This window comes from Lathyrus oleraceus, chromosome 5 (assembly GCF_024323335.1).
Source record: "Lathyrus oleraceus cultivar Zhongwan6 chromosome 5, CAAS_Psat_ZW6_1.0, whole genome shotgun sequence".
NCBI lineage: Eukaryota > Viridiplantae > Streptophyta > Magnoliopsida > Fabales > Fabaceae > Lathyrus > Lathyrus oleraceus.
Window position 1 is genome coordinate 373,414,227 of NC_066583.1, and position 22,280 is coordinate 373,436,506.

The window sequence follows — 22,280 nt, forward strand, 5'->3', positions numbered from 1 at the left end:
GAAAGAGTTATGCATTTTAAAAGTTGAGGAAAATCACTTATTCAATGGTATTGGCCCAAAATGACCTATAATATTTCCTCTTGGCACATGCATTTTAAAGTTGAATTTTCACTTCCTCCAAACATAAAAGTTGAAGTAGATATCCTGAAGTTGATCATTCAAATTGAATAGATTTCATATCATAAACATTGAGCAAGTTATGGTCTTGGGAAGTTGCCCTCCAAACTAGGGTTTAGACAAAATGACCAATAATCTTACACCATAAACAATGACTTTCCAAGCAAAACTAGATCTTGACTTAAACATAAAAGTTGTTTGGAATGTAATTTATAGTAACTTTTCTCTTGGAATTATTTACACATGACAACATTTGTAGGAGATAGGGTCTAGGGAACCCCAGTTTTGACCACTTGACTTTCTCTGGTCAACCACCATGAACCAACTTGCTAGATTGACATTCTCTTGACTTTTGGGACTCATGGAGGATCATATATGCATAATATGATGTAATTTGAAGTATACCTTGAAAATTTTGATCAATTGTTGAAGAAACTTGTTGAAGAAGTCACACAAGATACCCAAATGAATTAGGGTTTCCAAGGCAAACAAACTTCAAACTCTTGATGATTTCTTGATCAAAATAACATGTGAATATCATAGGTATAAATATATGATACTAGAGCCAATGTGAACCATTTATTGATTGAGATCCTTGCATTAAGGGTCTCAAACCCTAGATATGAGCTTGATAGAACATATGTGAGCATGTGCACTACCTACAAAAGAGTTAAACTATACAATGACATATTTTTGGTATTTTGGTTAGTAAAAAGAAAAACAAAGTATGACACAACCAAACATGCTTGGTGACCTCTCCCAATGCAAACCCAATGAATGAAGGGCGAGGAGGATGCCAAGTTGTGATCCCAATGCTAATGCATATGATGAGATAGCATGAGGGATCTTAGGGTCAAAATTGGGGTCTTACAAATATGGTTAGAAGTATGTTGAACGCATGCATCTACCCAAAGTATTATGAGGAAAATCTATGTCGACAACAAGATATATTTTAAGCAGATGTCCGATGAATAAGATAGATGGAATAACGCCAGAAGAATGTTGGTCTGGTGTCAAGCCCGACTTGATTCATCTGAAAGTATTTGGATCAATAACACATAGATATGTGCCAAATCAGTTGAGAAGAAAACTTGATGATAAGTCGAGTTAGATGATCCTAATAGGATATCATTTGATTGGAGGTTACAAGTTATTCGAACCAGTGAAAAAATAAGTAGCGATCAACAGGGACGTGATCATAGATGAGCTTAAGGAATGTGATTAGACTGAAAATGTCAAGAAGGATTCAATGAGAATCCTAAGTGAAGAACCAGTAAGTGAAGTCAAAAGAGAAGTTTGACAAGAAGAAGTCATAGGTTAAGCAAGCATAAGCAGACCTCAAAGGACAGGGAAAATATCTACACCTTTGCAAGACTGTGTAATTACATCAGATGATATGGTCGATGATGAAAGTGAGCTGGTACACTGTGCTTTCTATGCAGATTTTGAACTTGTCAATGCATCTGAGGCATTAAAGCATTCAAAGTGGGTGAAAGCAATGAATGAGGAACTGGAGTCCATCAAAGTCAGTAACACCTGGTCACTTGTCGAGTTGCCTCAAGGAAAGAAGGAAATTGATGTGAATTGGGTATACAAGATGAAGTTGAATCCCAAAGGTGAGGTAACTCGAAACAAGGCAAGATATGTGGAGAAAGGATTTCTTCAGAAGGAAGGAATCGACTTCGATGATGTTTTTGCACCTATTGCTAGGATCGAAACAATCAGGTTGGTTGTTAGTCTGGCAAACATGAACAACTAGCACACATGTCAGATGGATGTGAGATGTGCATTCATGAATGGTCCATTAGATGAAGAAATTTATGTTGCACAACTAGTTAGGTTTGTGAAACATGGCGAAGAAATAGGGTATATAGGCTGCATAAAGCCCTATATGGACTTAAGCAAGCTCCAAGAGCTCGGAATAAGAAGATAGACAGTTTCCGAAGGGAGAAAGAATGTGAAATGCACTACTGAGCATGAAATATATGTAAGAAGAAGAAATAATGAATTGCTTATACTATGTCTCTATGTCGATGACCTGTTGTTAATAGGAAGTTGCAAGAAGAATATCAAAGACTTTAAACATGACCTAAGTGAGGAGTTTGAAATGTCAGACTTAGGAAATCTCTCATACTTCCTTGGTATCGAATTCTACAAGAGTAGTAGAAGCTTGATGATGCACCAAAGAAGATATGCGGGAGAAATACTAAAGAAATTTGAGATGCAAGATTGCAACCCAACTTCGACTCCAACTGAGCCCAAATTACAATATCGAAAGACAGAGAGGACGATGATGTCGATCCAACGCAGTATAAAAGACTCATTAGATCACTTTAATATTTGTCACACAAGGTCTGATCTAGCATACAATGTATGTGGAAAGTAGATTCATGCAGAAGACAAAAGTATCACACCTAGCAGCGACGAAGAGGATGATAAGGTATCTCAAAGAAACTCTCGACTATGGCATTTTGTTTCCTATAACTGATGAAGAAAAAGAATGCAAGCTATTGGATTACACCGAGTCAAGTAGGTGTAGAGATAATGAGGATAGAAAATCAACAAGTAGCTATGTTTTTATGCTAGGTGGTACACCAGATGCTTGGAGTTAAAGAAAGGAACCAGTAGTGACACTGTCGTCATGTAAAGCAGAGTACATAGTTGCTTCTTTTTATGCATGTCAAGCAATGTTGATGGTGAATTTGGTCGAAGAGATTGCAACGAAATGTCTTGGAGCGATTACCATAAAGACCGATAACATGTTTGCTATCAATCTGGCCAAGAATCCGATAGCAAATGGACGAATTAAGCACATCGAAATGAGGTCCCATTATCTTCGAGAGCAAGTCGCAGAAATGAAGATGAACTTGGAATACTACAGAACTGAGAATCAGATTGCAGATATTATGACGAAAAGAGTACAAGTAGAAGTGTTTAAGAAGTTAAAGTCTATAATGAATGTAGATAGTTTAGACACAATGACATAGGTGGTGTGTTAAATTGTAATTCCTTGTGTTGAAGCAAATTTCTCGACAGAAGCAAGGAAATGTCGAATTGTGATAGATGTCGAAACGTCGAAGGAGTGTACCTTGATAGGAATTTCGACTTAGGTCTAATTTTGTAGTGTTACCAGAATTAGGTATTTTGGATTTGCTTGAGGAGCAAGCAAACCTAACATCTATAAATAGGGAGTAACCTGTATCATTGTAATAACAAAGACTTGCAGTTGTAAAAAATAAATTTCCCAGTTTGAGAGTAGAGCATAAATTTCTTCTTCTTCTTCCTTTTCTCGTAAATCCTAAATTTTCTTTTCTTCCCAAATTCATTTTTTCTTTCTTTTTCCATTAAAATTGTGTAGCGCAATCTTGCAACCAAGGCTGGTTGTTTCACTCGAGAGAAGTGAAGAACAAGAGAATTTGATCGGTGTGATTGAATCTTGTTCCTCAAGATTGCAGTGGAATTCTCTATAGATTTTGGTGAATTTCCAACAAAATGGATCAACTTACTTGTATCGAAAGTCAACGGTGTCACAAGGATGGTGTGTAAGAAGTGTTTCATTGAAGAGTGTCAACGGCGCCACAAGGATGGTGAGTAAGAAACATTTCGTGCGATACAAGAGTAGTTGTGGAAGTAAGAAGAGCTTTCACTTGAGGGGAAGTATTGTGGATTCACACTTGAGGGGGAGCGTTGAGAATGTAACAAGTGTGAGTAATAGTCTCATATTAGTTGGAAATACGGACACTTGAGCATTTATAAGTGAGACAATCCACCCACGTATCACCTTAAAGTTTTGGATAAATATTTGTGTGTCTCTTACAAAAATGTTACTTTAAAGAAGAAGAAGTTCCATAATGTTCACTGCTCCCTGATAAAAAACTACTCTATAAATATTAAATTATTTTCAAATTAGGTAGTATCGTGTTTCAAGCAACTATTTATCCACTTCAATCATTATAGGGAGTGATTCATATTTTAAAATTTGTCACTTGAATTAAAATTTTATATATTATTGAGACCTATCAAAATTTATATTGCGTGATTTTATTAATTATTATTAATCTTGATTTTTTGTTTTAATTACATATTTAAATAATTTTAAAATTCTGTAAAATTTTATAAAATTATCTAAATGATAATAGAAACTTTTAATTTTAAGATAAATTTTGTAAAAAGTTTACAATTTAATATTACTCAAATATTATACATATATTATGTTGTCATAAATATCAACAAGTGTTAAACAAACCAAAAAATGAATTAATAGAACATCCCACATGATATATAAATATAACCCTTATTATGGTAATACAAGGACGGCATTACCTAATAGTCTGCATGTAATGTTGGGCTGGTAGTTACTATCAAGGAGATGGTGACATATGGCATGTATGCGGTTTAATTAATTTTGTTGCCTTTCTAAGTTATAGTGTTTGTATGAAGCATCATATCCTCTTAGACAAAAATATGTAGCATTTAACTTGTCACTCCTTACCATCCCACATAATTTTATAACTTTATAAATGTTTTTGCTAAAAATTTGCTCCTAGTTTGCTTATAAAATTTTCGATAGTCAAACTAAAAATTTTTGTACCATCAAAATTTTCGATAGTTTATTAAGAATTTTTGATATATCAGAATTTCTAAAAAATCTGAGAGTTTACAATTTTATTGAAAAATGTTAAAAAGTATCATATTTTGTTGAAAATTTTAATCAAAGTAAAATTTTGGGTAGTTTAATTTTATGATATTTTAAACGGTCAGAATTTTGTCGACAGTTTTAGACGGTTGTGATTGTACCGACCGTTTTGTATGGTCAGAGTGAATTCAAATTTGTATAAATAGGGGTCATTTGTTATTTGAGAAAAACATCTCAAAATGTATCTTCCTCAATTTTTGATAAAGGAGGAAGTGTAGTTCAACTAAATTACACCTTCCGTAGAGTTTTGGCTTCCGGAAAGCACAACATCTCTCGTTGTCTTGACATCCAAATTGAATGAATTATTGTTTGATACCGATAACATAAAGGTGAAAAATACCGAGTTTCGCGAAGATTGGATTGATAATAATGGAAGGGTGAAATACAACCTTATTGAGTTGAAGACCGATGAAGATGTGATAGTTATGTGGAGATCATTTTGTTGTAGGCTAATAAAGGGGTCGATCGAGTTAGAAGTGAAGATTTCAAGATCTGCCGACAACATGATTAAGATGACTAAACGTCCATAATCATTTTGTAGTATTTATATTTTCATATTTATTTTGTTTTCTTACGTTATGTAATCCTTTGTCAAATGTTAATTATGTTCATCATGCATCAAAGGAAGATCCAAAATATTATCTAATAAAAAGTGTTGTTACACGTAATATACAAATAATACATAAAAATAACAATAATGTCTAAATAGGCCCCACACAGGCTATGTGTGCAGCTCGAGATAATCTAGTAAAAACCTCACCATAATATTGTATAACATGTTCCAGTGATGTTTTAGTTTGGACATGTATATATATTGATGCCATTAGGCACTTATGTTGTGACAGTACCAAAATTTAACACTTGTATGATATTATTCTAGATATATATTATACGGGTTGTTACAGTTGGTATCAGAGCAGGTCGATTCTCGACCTAGCCTTGAAACACCATAAGTAAATCTATTCCTGCCTCATATGTGTGTTTAGCCAACATGATTCTTAATATCACTGTATATAGTATTGGGCCTGATCAACCTAATGTTATGTGCATGGTAGGTAGGATCATGGTTGAGCGACCACGAGGACTCCGAAGTGTGGGTTGAACTTGCGCTTTGAGAATAGGCTCAAGCCAAGAGTTAGAAAGTAAGGAGAACTAGATGGCCCAGTTGAAGTTTCAGAGGCGTTGTGATTTGGGTATTATGGAATTGAAGAGTAGTGTATCATTCAAGCGATTCTACGGTGTTAACGGAGTTGAGAAGTTAAGGAATTCTATCGGGTGAGTTTGTCAGAATTTTGAGGAATGAGTGAATTTGCTAGTGGAATAAGATACACTCACTAATATGGAATAGTATTGTGAATAATTCTGTATGGTAAAGGAGAAGGGATGGTTATGTTACGCATATGCCATGAGGTCTGGAAGTGAGGTAGTGTATTAGTGTTTCAGTTTCTAAGGCCACTAAAATATTTTGGAAGAACGAGAGTACTTAATGGAATATATATATTTGGAATGGTATCTTGCAAGTGGTTGAAGACTTGAGGGGTAAGGACGTTCAGTTTTGTTGGGAGCCTAAGGTAGTGGTGAAGTCTAAGAAGAGACTCGAGGACATGGTTGCCTATTCCAAGTGAAACATGTATGGACCAAATGGAGGTTAGAAGATAAACCAAGTATGTTCAGTTTTAGAAGGGAGATCGGATTTGAGATAGCTCGTCAGCGGTTCAGTGTTAGTAAGAGACCATTATGGAATGCTGAGTTACCTAACTAGTCATGGGATGCCTTGGACATAACTATATTGTCGAAGACACCTCTCAGGCAAGTGTCTAGCGGCTAAGGTCTCCCACCGCATACAACCTGAATATAAAGAAGAGTCATCAAAGTCATTGTGGAATCTATGATCAGTGTATGGTGTCCATATGACATCATTTATAATCAACACATCAAGCCTCCTCTTGTACTCCGTAACACCACCAGGATGTGCCTTCCTGGACTTCCATTTTCTTGTCTGTGGGGCCTCCGAGAGGAATGTTTCACCCTCTTGTCACAGATAATGGGGAAATGCTCGTATATCCAGCATTGATATAAGAACAAAGATACAACAAATAATAATTAATAAGTTTTATTTGTAACAATTAAATAAGAACTAAACAATAAATAATAATTTCAAGTATATCTGTAATAGACTCAAATAACTAGCACGTTGTCTGGTCTCAAAGGTTGTCGCTACTCCAAGTGATGTATATAGGATGGTGAACGCAGTGCACCCCCAAGACCATCTGGTATCGTCAAGGATACTAAATAGCCACATATACTGAGCATCAATGTAAACACCAGACTTGTCCGTAAATAGAGTACATGCTACTAGATGTAGTATGTATGAAGGTGGCAAGAAAAACAAGAAATGAGGGTTTGAATTGGGTTTCTAAAAATGAAAGCTTTTTCGAAACCAACTCAATCAAACAATAACATGAACAATAAAAATAACAAGGTTATTTTTATACTGGTTCACTGTTAACGAAGCTACATCCAGCCCACCATACCAAGGTGCTTTTTCCTTCTCAACAAGGACTTAATCCACTATAACCGAAACTGATTACCGACACCACAAAGACAAACCGTCTTTGTCTTCTTGAGTCTATCTGACTAAAACCTAGTCACTCAAGGAAACCATCCAAACAACTTTGAGATTTACAAATGCGTGTTTACAAGTATTGCTTATAAAAAAGAAGATTAACACAAGTTAAGTACAATGAATATTTTCACACAATAACGAGAATAAACTTAATGTGTGTTTACAAAGACTATACACAAAAAATATATACTTCATCAAAAGAGCGTTGTGTATGAGCATAGTATTGCACAACGAATTAGCATGAGCTTGAGCAACTTCTTCCAGTATTTCAAATCTCCTTTATATAGGCGGTTAAAAAATCCGTTGGAGGGTAGATTTGGAATAGAAAATTGTAGTTATCTCTTTGTATAACGGTTTGCATATAGGAGGCAAAATGGCACAATAGTATTGTCCTTAGCCCACAAAATCAGCGTAGTGGATGGAAGGGTGATCTTGTACTGTATATTATTTTTCTGATGCAAATTTTTTTGATCTTATCTTCTAATCTTCTAATCTACGGAGGATTATGATGAAATGATGTTGAAGTATGCTTAGAAGGTCAAGAGACTAGTTTGGAGAATCTTCAGAATGTCGGTCTTCAGAGTCTTGACACAGTTCTTCAGAACCTGGTCTTCACAGTCTTTAGAACTTGAGCGCAGAATCTTGAAGGCTGATAATCCTTCAGAGGCTCTTCAATCAGAGTCACAGTCAGAAGCTTTAGCATAAACGTTCATCAGAACCGTTGTCTAAGAGCTTTCTAGAACTTGACAGCAACTATTGAAACACTTGTATCTCTTCAGAGTCAGAGTGTGTTGATTCCAAAATCGGATGACGTCACACGTTAATGCTTCAAAGTTATAACTTGTTAGCAAAAGCTACACGCTAGATAAAAACCATTAGTGTACATAATTATTCTCTAAGAAACAATGCACTATTATCATCAAAACTAAAGACCATACGCATAACCAAATCTTGTTCTTACAATCTCCCCCTTTTTTATGACGATAAAATCTATTTTGATGAGAAATATTTACTAGGTTTAGTCACATAAAAATATCAGAGTGAGGTTTGTAAGCTCCCCTTAGATTTTAGCTTAGAATATCAGAGTTAGATTTGCAAGTTCCCCCTCAATTTAAGACTTAAAATAATCTTAACGCATATAAAAATCTTAATCAGCATGAAAGAAATAACTTCTCATAAGGCAGAAGCCTGGTTACTATTTTGCTTGAGTGTCTGAAAGTCTGGTTATCAGTCTTATCACAGAGCATGATTTGTCATATCTTTCATATGAAGGTTGAGAAAAACAAGAAAGGGGGGTTCGAATTGTTTTGGAAATAAATGCTTTTTCAGAATTCAAAACACACATAATTTTATACTGGTTCGCTTGAAATTCAAAGCTACTCCAGTCCACCCGGCCAAGGTGATTTCGCCTTCAAAAAGGACTTAATCCACAAATCTTGAAAGATTACACAACCAATCGTCCAAGAGAATAATCTCTTAGCCCTCTCAAGTATTCAGACTGCGCAGAGTCACTTGAGGAAATAATTTAAACAAAGGTAAATTGTAATGTAAAGTGCTTCTAACAACAAGAAAGTATTACAGAAAATATGAGAGCAAAAGTTTTTCACGTAAGAGCAGCAACTCGTGAAAAAAAAAGAGAGTGAATTATATTTCTGTGTGTCTCAAGTGTGTCTCTCTAGAGAAGCAATCAGTCCGTTATATAGTCGTTGTGAAGGACCGTTGGAGTGATGACTGGATCTTGGTCATTGAAGAATAATTAATGTCATTACTTCTGTTATTTCTTTCTAAAACCATTTTGTCTGCCTCATGATTCCTTTCTTTAAATACTTCCTTTCCATAATGAGATTCCTTTCCGTTACGTGTTCTGGACTTGTGAGTCTGCATCAGAGTCTTGATATACCATAGTTTGTCTTCGGAGGCTGATTATGTCTGACTTCATCAGAGCTTCTCAGTGATATAGACTTCTTAAGTATTAGAGTCTGATTCCAGTAGTCTTTTGTCAGAGCTTTTGACTTCTTACTATTGCGCTGGTATCTGCGTTGAACAGAATCAGAACCTTTTGGATGTATTCCTTTTTGAGTGGCATCTGATCATCTAATAATTTGTATCTGATGTATAGTCAGAATCTTGCGTAAATGTTCAGAGTCCTGCACACTAAGAAAAATCTCGTTAGAGTATCATTTTTGGTTTCATCCTTTGTTATCATCAAAATCTTAGAGATATATTGTAGAACCAACTTTGTTCTTACATCATATGTCTTGTGTTAGAAGATAGACCTATATCTAGAGGGGGGTGAATAGACCCCAAGTTAAAAAATTGTTTGAAACTTTGATTTAGAATTTTTTTGGTGCGGAAGCATGTTACAATTATTTCCCAAATTCAAAATCGCCTAACCGAACCTTATATTGAAAAGCCCGAATATGCGTAATAGTACCAACTAAATGATAATAATCCACAAGTCGATCAACAACTATTAAGCACAACTAATTGAATACTCTACAAAAGTAAAAGTCTATCTCCAATGATATTCACACACAAAAAACTAAGTCAAGAAATTTGTCGAACACTTGGTGTGCGAAAAACAAAGTTTGGAATTTTATATGGTGTTTATTGTTCTAAGATATCCAGTCACAACCAAATGGTTAATGATCAATACAACAAACACAAGATTCAAAATGTAATAAAAAATTTATTTTTTTATGCATGTTTGATGCATGAGACCTTTCCCACATTATTTCCAAATGCTTTTATCCTTCCTAATGCTAAGACGCACATAGAGATTCAGAGGATACCATCCAATATACATTTACACTAAATTATCATAGTTTTGATATTATACAAAACACATCTAATGGAAGTTGTACTCACATATTTTTGTATTATACATGCCTGGTTGTTATCAAAACTTGTATACATTTGGTTCAGAACTTCGTCTGGTTCAGATCTTGTATACTCCTTGTTCAAAACACACATGGTTCTCTTAAACTTAGTTCAGAACATAAATATGTTTGTTTAACTACAAATTGCTCGGTTAACTATTTAGAACATAAGCCTCGTTCATTGTTCAGAATATAAGCCTGGTTCATAAGAACTTAATTCAGCTTGGTTAATGCCTTGGAACCTGAAACACTTGGTTAACATGATGAACTTTATCAAATTTCTCAGAGAGGTTACAAATGTCAGAATAATCAGTTAGAAACATGTTTGGATTTCAGAATTGGAATTAGATATATGAAAATCAGACATTCTTTCTCCCCCTTTGTCATCATTCAAAAATAAGTAAAGACAAAGTAAACCAAAATAAAATTTCATTTCATTAAAAAAGATAATCAAGTACTGAAATGAAAAACAAAGATAACACAAAGTTTTAAAAACTAGGGTTTAAAGAGGGGGTGACAGTCATGATAAGATAAATCCAAGGATCCCTTCAATCTTTGATACCTTCTCATCCTGTTTCTTGAGTCTCTCTTTAACTTCAGAATTCTCAGCCATTGGGTGCTCCAAAGTCTTCATAATGAATTCATCAAAAATAACAATCTTCTTAACCCTAGAACCACTTCCAGCTTCAAGAGTTATCTTAGAGGAAACCAAAGTAGCCTGAGCTGGAGAATGAGGTGGAATAACTTCTGGAGCAGGAAGAAGAGACGATGGAGGAACCTTCTTAATCAGAGGTTGTAGCGGTAAATTCATGACCATCAAACTATGGATAAGTTTAACGTCAATAAAACAAGAGTCGCCACCACGCTTTTATTGTTTCGAAAGGAAAATGGAAAAGTATGAACACAACCCAAAGATAAGAAATTTTCAAATCAAAACTAATAAAATGCCATAGATTACAGGTAAGGGGCTTGGTTACACAGAGGGAAGGTGTTAGCACCCAAACTGTCCTAGGTACTCCTAAGGAGCCCTATTTTATGTGTGTATGTGTTTTTTTGGTATAAATGATGTTTGAGGAAAATAGAGTGTGAGGATGAGAAAAGAATTCATTAATTATATTTTTGTGTTTGACAAGACCTTCAGACTTGTGCCTACGTACCAACATAAAAATGAGGGATCAAAACCTCGTTGTTTATGGTAAAAGTTTCAAAGTTGGTGGATTGCTTTTAACAAAAATTTAATTGAGAAGGGCACAAAGGGCCAAAGGTTTGAATGGAGTTGTTAGTTCTTTTTGTCTTTTGAAATTTTAAGTCAATATGATTAGATTTATTTACAAGTTTGATTTAAGAAAGAGTTTGAAAGTTCAATGGCAGAAGGCTAAAGTTTCTACTTGAAATAAGGTTTATGTTTGAAATCACAAGCAAAGAAAGTTTTTGAGGAGAGGGGGGGGAGGAGATTTTGAAATTTAAGAAGTGGGAGAAGATGAAGAGGATATCCTAAGCATAAATTAAAAGTTAAAAGTTGAAAAGATCTGACCAATGAGATGCAATCCAACAGACAAGAATGTCATATAGAAACCCATTTTCCCTTGGACTTTGAATCAAGCAATAATCAACAAGAAACTAGCAATATTAGGCATCATGAGGATCAAGGCATCAAATAAAGATGCCATATCCAAGTAAGCAACTCCATAGCTAGCAGTCTTCTTTTGTCTTCTCATGTATCAGATGAAATGTTCCTCGATCAACTCAGAGCAAGCATCAGACACAAGATCAAAATAACAATTAGCACTGAGACAAAGTAACAGATGAAAATATGGTTCGGGGCTTGCATCAAATGAAGGCTCAGTACACAATCACTTGGTCTCACAATGTTGGCATTGGCCAAGTCCTTTTGGCATAGGGAATGTTGCTTAATCCTAAGTCCAAAATTTCAGATCAAGATCAACAGCCCACCAATTATTTTTTAGGTTTTTTGTTGTTTATTAGATATTTTAAGGTCCTAAGACCACAAACAAAATCAAAATGCACAAACAAATATATACAATCACAAGATATGGCTCAAATGAGCAAAGTGAAAATGACATAAACATAAACAAGTAAAATGAAATGTAAATGGAAATGAATGGTAAATGACTGAAAATTAAATTGCATGAAGTAAATGACTTGAAACTAAAGCAATATTAATAAGAGTTAGTCAAATGTTAGTCAAAGGTTAGTCAAGTGTTAGTGATGTTTTGCTTTTTAATTGATAAATCATTCTTTGGAGAACACTCAACCATCCATTCACAAGCATGAATCCTTAAACCAAGACATCTTTCATAGGAAGGAAAAAATGTCAAGTTTCCACACAATACCATCAAGGATGGGAGACTTACAATCTCACTTACTAGAATGCTATGCTTTTAGGGTCAAATTTAGCTCTATGTTAAGCAATCGCAATTGGACTTATGTAGAAGTTGCAACTATCTAAGGTCGGCCAATAAAAATTTAGGTGTTAATGCATGTTTGAGATTTGGTATAATGAACCGAACTCCTAAATCATACCACACACTAAAAGAAAATATCAAGAGGGATGACCATATCTCATCCATACTTGTATTGGTTCATCTGACACAAAGTCATTGATGAACTAGATAGCCTTAAGACATTTGATATTTCATTGGTCAATGAAAGGAATGGGAAAGAATATGGATGAAGATGAAGAGGGATAGGAAAGAGAGAAACACAAATTGGTCATGGGAGGAATTTTATCAAATTAAAATCATTCATTCATTTTGGGAGATGAAATCCCCTAAATCCAATAATTTTAATCCAACAAATGAATTTAAAATTGAATTAAAATACAATTTAATTTGGTCAAAACCTAAAATCTCTTCAAAACACCAAATAAATGACCAAGAGATTTATCCTAGGTCAAACAAGGTCAAAGGACCTTAGACAAAAAGTTTTATGAATTTTGAAAAGTCAGAAGTATTTTTAAACAATTAAAAATATGCACAAAAACATTTAATTCATGAAAAATATCAAAATTAATTCAAAAAATAATTTTAATTCAGAATATGGAAGAGAAAAATATTTAAAGATTTTTGGTGAAAGTCCCATATTTTTTGGATTAAAAATGAAATTAATATGAATAAAACAAAATAAAAGGATTAAACATAAAATCAGAAAATAAAAAGAAATTAAAAAAAACACGGCCCATCAGATCTCCCTCATTAATTAAGGTGGCAGATCTGATCGCCACACGCGCGCCATCTACCATAGTCTTCAGTTAACACGTCACATGGTTGGTAATCAAAACAAATGACTAAGATTAATACGTGAGATTATGATCCAATGGTTTTGGACACGCCAACACATCAACGGAGCCCTAGCTTTGGTCTTCTTCTCCGGTGGACCTCACCGGACTGGTCCATCACCAACCACCATGGAAATGAAAAACAAGGACATGGATTTAAAGAAAAAATGACAAGGAGCTCGAATATGGCCTCAATTTTCTCCAATTCCAAGTGTATAAAAAGATACAGGGATTTGAATTTTGATGATCATGAACTGAGTTGCTTCGATTTGACCTCACATCAACTCAATCTTGTTGCCTACATTGGTAGGACTTCAGCCAACCAAAAATCAATCAAAATAATTGATAAATAAGGGAGAATCGAAGAAAAGAAGTTTCTGAAATTTCACCTTCGAGTAACTTCGATTCAGCTTGATCTTGATCTGGATTTGCTTGATTCTTGCTCCTCTTGCTTGTAGTAATCAATTGAGATGAAAAAGGAAATAAATCCTTGGAGTTTGAACTTCAAAATAGAAGGTGAAATTCAAACTCGATTTCAAAGAAATCTTCAAGGAATTTTTTGGTGTGAGGTTCTGAGTTCCCTTGGCAAAGCTTGGGCAAGGTGTGTGTGTTACTTCTGAGGCCATGAGCTTGTTTAAATAGGCAAGGGAATTCATTTTTCACCAGTTGAAAATTTGCTAAAATTGGAAACCATAGTGCATGGATGCATGGGCAATGATTTGAGCCTAAAGAATGATGCAATCCAACTTCAATTCGTGCCTAAAGATACTAAGACCATCACATGGAAGCATGTAAAGGGGAATGGTCATTTGAATCCAAAACTTGCCAAAACAAATCCCACAAAGGAGCCATGCGCAAGTCCCGCAATTTTGTCCAAATGAGGTGATCTTGAACTTTTTGGAAAGGTGAGATCAAGGGAATAAATTTCATGTTGAACACTTTTCCATTTGAAGCTTGGATTATGATGAATTTTGAGGTGGAAGTTTGGAAAATCAAACATATTTGAAAATTTTCTAAATACCAAGTCAAATGTTCACTTCTTCACCTTGGATAACTATTGCTATGGACTTCAAATGGAAAAAGTTCCTTAATAAAAGTTGTATCTCTTTCAAACCTCTTCAATTTGGTCACAAATTTGACCTCATTTGGATTTTTCATGAAGGAGTTATACATTTTAGAAGTTGAGGAAAATCACTTGTTCAATGGTAATGACCCAAAATAACCTGTAATGTTTCCTCTTGGAACATACATTTTAAAGTTGAATTTGAACTTCTTCCAAACATCAAAGTTAAAAAGGACATATTGAATTTAATTTTGGAACTTGAATGTCTTTCATCTCATAAGAATTGAGAAAGTTATGGTCCTTGGAAGTTGACCTCCTAACTAGGGTTCAGACAAAATGACCTATAATCTTTCACCATAAAAAATGACTTTACAAGCAAAACTAGATCTTGACTTCAACATGAAAGTTGTTTGGAACGTTATAACTAGTGACGTTTCTGTTGGAGTATTTTTTCATATAACAAAAATTGTAGGAGATAGGGTCTAGGGGACCCCAGTTTTGATCAGTTGACTTTCTCTGGTCAACCACTATGAACCAACTTGCAAACTTGACATCCTATTGATATTTGGAACTCATGGAGGATCATATATGTGTAAGATAGTGTAATATGAAGTGTACCTTGAAATATTTGATCAAATATTGAAGAAACTTGTTGAGGAAGTCACACAAGATACCCATATGAATTAGGGCTTCCAAGGAAAACAAGCTTCAAACTCTTGATGAATTCTTGATCAAAATGATATGTGAAGATCATGGGGATCCCTCTATGATGTATAGAGTCAATGTGAACCATCTCGTTATTAACATCCTTGCATTGGGGGTCTCAAGCCCTGGGTATGAGCTTAATGGAGCATGGGTGAACACACACACTACCTACAAAAGCAACAAACTATACATTAACATATTTTTGGTATTTTGGTTAGTAAATAATGAAAAAAAAAGTATGATACAATCAAATTTTCTTGGTGACCTCTCCCAATGCAAAGTCAATGAATGAGGGTAAGGAGGATGCCAAGGTGTGATCCAAAAACCAATGCATAAGATGAGATAGCATGAGGGATCTTAGGATCAAAATTTAGGTCGTACAGCTGCCCCTATTTAAAGACATTCTAACTGAGGATGTGAAGGTTAAAATCTTCGTATCAACTCAGTAGAATGGACTTAAATAATAACATACATAAATAAATTTTGGTCCCTAAGAGACCTCATGATGCATTTGATATGAGATGTTAAAAATAATCTCAGTGGGGAAAATATTGCCACAAAGGAAATGAATCTTAAGAGATTGAAAGTCCATAGGAGCATAATGCATTCCATAGGGAACACTCACTGGGGATACAGAGACTCTGGGGATAAACAGTTGCTCGTAGGCCACGCTATGACTTGAAAACTGTTGGAGACACGAGAGGAATTCTATGAAAATAAATCAATGGAAGGACTCAGTTGGATATAAGGAAAATCTGCAGGGGAAACGGGTAAATCAGAACAAAACCTAAATACTCGAACCAAACATGGGATGGCGACTTCATTGAGGAAATACACACTTAAAGTCAACTGGGGAAGAATTATCTTCAACATAGAAGTACCAAAAGTATATTATCTATTATCGGTTATTGGGTAGGAAGATAATATATTCTGACAGAGGATCATCCGTTACTGATTAGGGTAATCATATCAAGGATGATACGCTGAGGAAAAAGAGGTGTATTCATTACCAGTTACTAGGTAAGAATGCCCTACCGGGGAAAATATCAAATAGGGTTTACAACTACCGGATACTAGGCAGAAGACCAAAGAGAGAATATCCGTTACTGGTTATAGTGAACATATCAAGGATAAACTCAAAGGAAGAATATCCTTCATCGGTTAGGATGAACATATCAAGGATAAACTGCCGGCTAAAAATAGGAATTATATCTATCAGTTACTGGATAGATTACCTAATAAAGAATATTCGTCACCGATTAAGATGAACATATCAAGGATAGACTCAGCAGGGGATTAACAAGATTTACAACTACTTGTTACTGGGCAGAAGATCGAAAAGAGGAGAAAATCCGTCATCGGTTAAGATGAACATATCAAGGATTAACTCTCTAGGGAATGTAATATGGATTACAACTACCTTTTTACTGGGTAGAAAACCACAAAAAGAGAATATCTGTCACTGGTTATGATGAACATATCAAGGATAAACTGTCTGGGGGAACGTGAAAATGAATCCGCTGGGGAAAACAAAGGAAGTGAATTACATTTACCGGGTATTGGGAAAATTAATGTACTAAAAAATTGAGAGGAATATTACCAGTTACTAGGTAACACATTATAAAGGGACCAAAATATCCATCTAGGTAGTAACTAGAAAGAAATGGTCAAACAAAGACTCGACCCAATAAGGATATAACTCAAGGGGGTGATTCCCTCTAAATAGTTAACTGGGGAGGAAACTGAAGCAATAATCATCCACGAGGAAATAACTCGGTGGGGAAATAATAAAGGTTAAACTCTTTCTAATTAAGGGCATGGCACTCTACAATTGAAGGAGGACATACACACAAATCATGTATGGGGAATAATATCATCGTAGCAAGGGATCAGAAATAAGAAATCAAATGCAATAAAATGCATAATGAAAATATCTGATGATGTGCTTTATGCATGAATATGTATGTATATGATTATAATTATGCTGAAGAAATGATCCCAAAGGATACAAATATCACAGATCGGAATCGTTACTGCAACACTCGACTAATCTCAACAAGATGGAAACACCAACTGGAGCAAAATGCTAAGGATGACAAAATAAATCATCTAGCTCTGAATAACTAAATCCTGGTTAGGGAGAGAGAGAGAGAGAGAGAGAGAGAGAGAGAGAGAGAGAGAAATATTTATTAAGGATTCAACTCTGCGGGACTTTTAAGTCAACACCATATCAAATGAAAGACAACCTCACATGGGATCAAACGTTGCTCAAAACCAAATACTGCCGGGAACAAGAGATATTTGATATCTGAAGATGAAATTCGCTAGGAAATACAGGAAATAGAACTATGTACGAGGTCTGAGCTATTTGCTGAGGGTGAGAATCTACTACTTAGCTGGGGGAAAATGTTTTCAAAAGGGATTGATCACCAGCTCCACTCTACTAGGGACAAATGATGAACTGTTTGGGAAAAATCGTCAAACCAAACTGCTTGGGGAAGACCAACAAGGCTTCGCATGTCAAGACTTACCCGTTCTTGGACTGTTATTGATATTCCTTGCTGAAATCGATTATCCTTAAAGTAATTGCTTTTACATTCTTAAGAAAAAATAATTTTAATTTATTAATTCCTTATCATCATAAAAATTCAATTTTATTTAACTGGAAATAAATAAGAGTAGAAAATAATTGGATAAAAAGCTCAACTTTATTTATTAGGATGGTAGTCTATAAATGACAAGACTCCATAGATATTTACAAAAGTTGAAAACGGTGATTTACATGGAAAAAGGCTACATTGAATACAATGATCACTACTCTTCCTACCAACTTCAATATCCGTTGTGCTCTTGGCTTTGGTTGAGAATGATGAATCAGAACCAAATGACTTGCTTTAAATTTCCTCCGTGACTAGGACCAAGCGAATGCATTTACTTGCCATAATCCCTAACTTTTTCGTAGATTGCCCCAAGGTGGGGTACTCAATGTATCAGGACAAATTTTCTATTTTGTCTCTAACTTTTGCCTAGATTTCCCTTTTGGGTTTTCAATCCACTGAGACGCTCATTTTTGCCTAAGTCGCCCTTTCAGGTTTTCAACTTAGCGAGTTGTTCTTTTCTTTTTAGGCGAAGTATTTTTTGATTGCATCGGTGTTCACATGGCGAGTGAACTCTTCACCATCCATAGTTGTAAGAATAAAAGTACCGCCTGAAAAGGATCTCTTAAAAACATATGAGCCTTTATAATTAGAAGTCCATTTTCCCCTAGCATCAAGTTTGAAAGATAAAATATTCTTGAGCACAAGGTCCCCTTCTCTGAACACACGAGGCCTGACCTTCTTATCAGAAGTTTTCTTCATTCTTTGCTGATATAACTGACAATGACACATGGTAGTCAACCTCTTCTCTTCAATTAAGTTCAACTGATCATATCTGATCTAGCACCATTCAGCTTCAATCAGCTTGGCTTTCATCTAGACACGCAATGACGGGATCTCAACCTCCACGGGGAGCACAACCTCCATGCCATAAACAAGAGAGAAAGGGGTTTCCCATGTTGAAGTGTGGATGGATGTACGGTACCCATGCAAAGCAAATGGGAGCATCTCATGCCAATCTTTGTACGTTACCACCATTTTCTGAATGATCTTCTTGGTGTTCTTATTTGCAGCTTCAACAGCCTCATTCATCTTTGGTCTGTAGGAAGAAGAATTATGGTGAGCAATCTTAAAGTCTTTTCAAAGAGCTTCCACCATGTTATTGTTCAAGTTCGATCCATTGTCAGTAATGATCTTACTCGACACACCATAACGACATATAATCTGATTCTTGATAAACCTCATAACAACTTGTTTGGTTACATTTGCATACGATGTCGCTTCAACCCACTTTGTGAAGTAGTCAATAGCCACTAGAATAAAACGATGTCCATTCGAAGATTTGGGCTCAATCATTCCAATCATATCAATTCCCTATATGGAGAAGGGCCATGGAGAGGAAATGACATTCAACAGTGTCAGAGGAACATGAATCTTATCTGCATAAATTTGACACTTGTGACATTTCTTCATAAACTTGCAACAGTCAGATTCCATTGTCAGCCAATAGTAAACTACTCTCAACATCTTCTTTGTCATATCATGTCCATTGGAATGATTACCAAAGGAACTTTCATGGACTTCAGTCATCAACATGTCTGCTTCATGTCTATCCACGCATCTGAGCAAAACCATATCAAAGTTTCTCTTGTAAAGTACATCACCATTCAGGTAGAAGTTGTTGGCTAATCTTCTCAAAGTCTTCTTATCTTTCAAATATGCCCCATACGGATAGATCTGACTTTGGAGGAAACACTTGATATCGTAATACCACAACTTTTCATCTTTAACTTCATCAACCACAAACACATGAGCTAGCCTATCAAGCCGCATCACAGTCAAATTGGGAACCTCATTCCAAAATTTCACTATAATCATGGAAGCCAACGTTGCAATAGAATTTGCCATCCGGTTTTCAACTCGAGGGATATGGTGAAACTCAACCTTTGTAAAGAAAGTTAAAATCCTCCCCGCATTGTCTTTATATGGTATCAAACCGGGTTGATTCGTCTCCCATTCACCTTTGATTTGATTCACAACCAAAGATGAATCTCCATAGACGTCAAGATATTTAATTCTGAGATTAATGGTCTCTTCAAGCCCCATAATGAAAGCTTCATACTCAGCCATATTGTTTGTACACTTGAAAGTCAATCTAGCTGTAAACGGAAAATGAGTTCCTTGAGGAGTAATAATCACTGCCCCAATGCCATTACCATATGAATTAACAGCTCCATCAAATACCATGCCCCAATGGGAACCAGGTTCTGGCCCTTCTTCAAGGAATGGTTCATCACAATCTTTCATCTTCAAGTACAAAATCTCTTTTTCAGGATAATCATACTGCACTGACTGGTAATCTTCAATTGGTTGGTGAGCCAAATGGTCAGCCAAGACACTACCTTTACTCACTTTTTTTAAATCGGTACTCAATATCATACTCGGATAACAACATCTGCCAACGGGCAATCCTCTAAGTTAAAGCTAGCTTCTAAAAAATGTACTTGATTGGATCCATTTTAGATATCAACCAAGTGGTATGATTCAACATATACTGGCGCAGACGCTAAGCAGCCCAAGCAAATATGCAACAAGTCTTTTCCAGTATAGAATGCCGAGTATCATAGTCGGTGAATTTCTTACCGAGGTAGTAAATTGCATATTCTTTCTTTCCAGATTCATCTTGCTGACCAAGAACACAACCCATACTTTCATCAAGCATAGTCAAATACATGATCAAAGGTCTTCCCTCAACAGGCGGAGACAGAATCAGAGGCTCAAGCAAATACTCTTTGATACTGTCAAACGCTTTCTGGCAATCTTCGTTCCAATCACAAGAATTATCTTTCTGAAGAAGCTTGAATATAGGCGGACAAGTGGCAATCATATGCGATATAAATATTGAGATATAGTTAAAGCGGCCGAGAGACCCTCTGACTTGCTTCTCAGTTTCGGGCCCAGGCATTTCTTGAATTTCTTTGACCTTGGCAGGATCAACTCCAATACCCCTCTCACTGACAATAAAGCCTAACAACTTACTAGAACAAACACCAAAAGTACACTTTGGGATTCAAGCGGAGTTTGTACTTCATCAAACGCTGGAATAACTTTAACAAATGCTCAACATGTTATTCTTCAACACTTGATTTAGAAAGCATATCATCAACATAAACTTCAATCTCTTTATGCATCATATCATGAAAAAGAGTGGTCATAGCTCTCTGGTATGTTGCACCAGCATTATTTAAACCGAAAGGCATCACTCTATAACAGAATGTTCCCTAGGGGGTAATGAATGTGGTCTTTTCCATATCTCCAGATGCCATCTTGATCTGATTATAACCGGAAAATCCATCCATAAACGAAAAGACTTTGAATTTAGCTGTATTGTCTACCAACATGTCAATGTGTGGAAGATGAAAATCATCTTTTGGACTAGATTTGTTCAAATCTCTATAATCAACACACATGCGTACTTTTCCATCTTTCTTAGGAACAGGCACAATATTGGCCACCCACTGCGGATACTCGGAGGTAACAAGAAAACTAGCATCAATCTTCTTCTGCTCTTCCTCTTTGATCTTAACTGCCATATCAGGATGAGTTCTTCTCAACTTCTGCTTGACCGACGAGCATTCTGGCTTCAACGGTAATCTATGCTCCACAATCTCAGAATCCAACCCAGGCATGTCTTGATATGACCAAGTAAACACATATGAATACTCACGAAGAAGATCAATCAAACCCTTCTTAGCTTCTGGACACAGTTGAGACCCAATCTTGACTTCCTTCACATCATCATCGGAACCCAAGTTGACTAATTCAATATGCTCTTCAAATGGCTGAATGACTTTTTCCTCATGCTCAAGTAAACGAGATAATTAATTAGATACTTCTTCATCATCAGTCTCTTCCTTAGCTACAAACACAGGGAAATCAAAGTTTGGAGAGGAAGTAGGATCCTTGTATTCAATGGGCTTGAGAACCAACCTGCATAATGATTTGATATTTTGATTTTAGAGAATTGAATTGTGACCGAATATTATGCAGATGGAAGATTGTTATTTATTTATGTTTTTTGTGATTACCATTTTCAGAAAAGCAAAGAGTAAAAACAAAACATCATAGATGTGGATGAATAAAATTGTATTCTATTGATGATAATAGAAATTCCCAACAATGTTCACTTCTCCCTTAGGCATAGGAGAGGAATTTTTCTTAAAAATAAAAAAAAAATTACTTAGAGCGATGAATAACAGTAGGGACATCAATAGCAAGCCAATTGTTGCAAGTCTGGCC